This window comes from Chrysochloris asiatica, unplaced genomic scaffold (genome assembly GCF_000296735.1).
Source record: "Chrysochloris asiatica unplaced genomic scaffold, ChrAsi1.0 scaffold00118, whole genome shotgun sequence".
In the NCBI taxonomy this organism is placed as follows: Eukaryota; Metazoa; Chordata; class Mammalia; order Afrosoricida; family Chrysochloridae; genus Chrysochloris; species Chrysochloris asiatica.
In genome coordinates, this window is record NW_006408636.1 from 3184870 (window position 1) to 3188098 (window position 3229).

Below are 3229 nucleotides of genomic sequence, written 5' to 3' on the forward strand. Positions count from 1 at the left end.
TATGTTTTCTGATTACCTCCAGGAAGATGTGATCAGGATGTGGTCTTCCCTTTTCCCTCTCCTTATTGCTTAACTCAGAGTAACTATTTTGAGCCTCAGTTGGGCCTGGGCCTCGGGTACAGGCCTTTTGGGCCTCAGGTGGGTGGGTTGAGCCTAGGGCGGGCGGTTTGGGCCTCTTGGGGCCTGGGCATCAACTACCGTGCTGCAGGAGGGTTGGTCCTCGGGCAGGTGGTTTGGGCTGTGCGTGGGCGGTTTGGGCCTCAAGGGTCCTGGGTATCAGCAGCTGGGCATCGGGCAGCTTGGGCCTCAGTGGGCAGGTGGGAGGATTGGGACTCAGCGGGCCTGTGCCTTGGGGACTGGGCTGAGGGCGGGTTTTGGTCTCAGGGGCACTGGGCTTTGGCGACCAGGCTACGCGGCGGGTTGGGCCTCTGGCTCCCTGGGCCTCCGCGACCTGGCTATGCAGCAGGTTGGTCCTGGGTGGTCCCTGTACCTCAGCAGCAATGGGGCCTTTATTGGGCCTGGGCCTTTGTGACCAGTCTGTGGGCAGGTTGGGCCTCAGGGCAGGCCTTGGCCTCAGTGGTAGTGTCTGGACCTTGGGAGAGCCTTGGCCTCAGTGGGCGGGCCTGTGCCTTGGGTGTTCCTGAACCTCAGCGGCTTGGCAGAGGGCTGGTCTAGGCCAGGGCAGTAGAGGGCTTGGAGTAATGGCTGCAGGGAAGTAATGTCTGTATTTGATGACGTAAAAGATGCCTCTCTCAGTCTGTCTGTACCGTGAGTATCCCAAATTTCCTGATATCTGCTCCGATATCACTCTCTATTTGTTCGGCTTTGTTAGTTTATGCTTCCTTTTCTCTGGAAATGCAGCCTTCTAAGTGGGGTTGCTCTAGCCCTGCATTCCAAGGTCTGCAGGGGGCAGAGGCACTCACCGGCGCGGGCGTGGAAGCGGGCGCTGCATGCAGGCAGGCAAAAGCTCAAAAATGCTTGTAATTCCTCAGCAATTTGATCTTTAAAAAAAAGGAGTTCAGAATGTTGAAATATAAGATCTTATGTTTGTTCAAAGGCTGTCCGTCTGCTAGACTGAGGTTTCCTATGTGCGATTCCCCCCCTTTTCCCCGGAGCCCTACCTGAGCTGCCTGGTCCAGGAAGCGCCGGTTCCCTTCTCCTCTTCCATTTGCTTTAGCATCTCTATGCTGGAGAGCAAGTTTCAGTGTCTCTTCTGTCATCCATTTTGACCTTTTCCTTCTTTCTTATTTTAAAAATTTTTTGGGGGAATTATGTGACAGTTTACATGGGAGAACACCAGTTTCACATTCATCCTATTGTATATTGTTTCATTGCCATGGTTACAATCCCCTCCATGTATCACCAATCAATGAAAGAGTACATTCTATAAGCCTACTTCCTCTCCCACCCACCACCACCCCAGTCGTCAGCACATAGCTCCTATTCCTCCCTGGGTCCGTAGTCTTGCTCCGACTGCGGGTTACTTGAGGGAGAGGCGGGGATCAGTGATCAGGTAAGGGACACATGCTGATGGCAAGTGACAAAGTTTATTAAAAAGTTCCAAGCTTATATAGGGCAAATCTGCAAGGCATTGTGGTTTGGCTAGCATGTAAGTTTCTTTTCCCCTGAAATGGCTCAAGTACATTCACCAGTAAGTTTCTAGTGCTGACGTTACTGTTCCTAGGCAAGTTTGGTTTCAAGGTAGTCATGAGCCTTGGAAGGCTCTAGCTTCCCACACTGCTCCATGTCTCCACGTCATCATCTCTGCCTCCATTTCGGAGATTTCTGTCTCTCTGGGTAGGTTTTCCGCTCTCCACTCTTCTTCCTTCATGGTTCCAGGGACCTCTGCTATTAGCCTGCCAAGTCAATCACTTCCCTCCTTGCCCAAAAATTCTACTTTTCCATTTACAACCTTCACAATCAGTCCTGGTAACAGTTATTCACCCTTGTACCTCACGAGACCTATCCACATTTCCTTTAATTAGTCATGCATAGGCAGATTGGATACTACTCAGTGGAGCTTCTACCTTCCTCTATGCCCTCTGGATCTAGGTTCAGTCTTGAATGCTTGTAAGCCAGTCACTTCTTGCCTTTGTAACGCCCCCCCACCCCCATTTTGGATAGCCAATGTCGAAGTCTACTCTGTGTATGGAAGAGGTGGGAATGATCCCTACTGCAAAGATTTTTTTCCCCCTTTTGAGCTACTGCATCCATAGATGTAGTTCAACAAATTTTATCAGATTACTCTTTTTCTTCCTCTTCTTTCTTCTTCTAGTTGAACTATGATCACCCAGTCATTGAGGCTAGGTCAAATGGGTATTATCTGCAAGTGTGGGTGCTCTTGTGAATATGCCCTCTCTTCTTATCCACTGGATACTTCAACCTCCACTCCAGTCCTCCATGGTTATGTCATTGACTCTGGGCCCCGGAGTCCCCAGGTCTTGCCACACTGCTGGCCAAGCAGGTCTCCACCTGGGTTCACAGGAGTCTATTGACCATTGTAGGGCTTAGGTCGCAGCCTCATAGCTGTTTTTCCCTCATTTCCCCTTGTCGGTGGCAAACATGGTCACCTGTCAGAGCGTGTATTCCCACTGACTCTTAGTCTTGGAAGGGGGTTTACTTTGAGGAGATGCGACCATTGCCTTGATGTCTCCTGGGTGGGCAACTTCCTTGTTCTTGCAGTAATTGGTCAGTCTGCTATATTGTTTTGTGTTTTTCCTGTTAGTCTTTTTTTCAAGAGGTATCTTCTGTTCTTCTAGCAGCTCCAGGCTGGTCTACCTATCCTCTCAGGTAGAAATTTCCCACTGCTGAAGATTCTGGATGCTGTTCAGGATCCCAGCTCTAGTCTTATGTAATGCAGAGGGTCTGCAGGAAGCCACCTTCACTGGGCACCTTGTAGCCCCATTTTAGGTATGCTAATCAATTATAGACAGAAGAAGGACTTACAAGCTCTCTATGGTGATATTTCTGACTTTTCCATTCTCTCCCCTTCTAGTATCTATTTTATAATGTAATGCAATGAATACCAAGATTCAGAAGACAGCCAAGCATCTTAACACTTTGTTGTTGTTGTCAGGTGCCATCAAGTCGGAACCGACTCATAGCGACCCCATGCACAGCAGAACGAAAAAATGTCCGATCCTGGGCCAACCTCACTACTGCTGCCACACTTGAGTCCATCAATGATGCCACCTGGCTGATCCATCTCGTTGGGGGTCTTCCTCTTTTT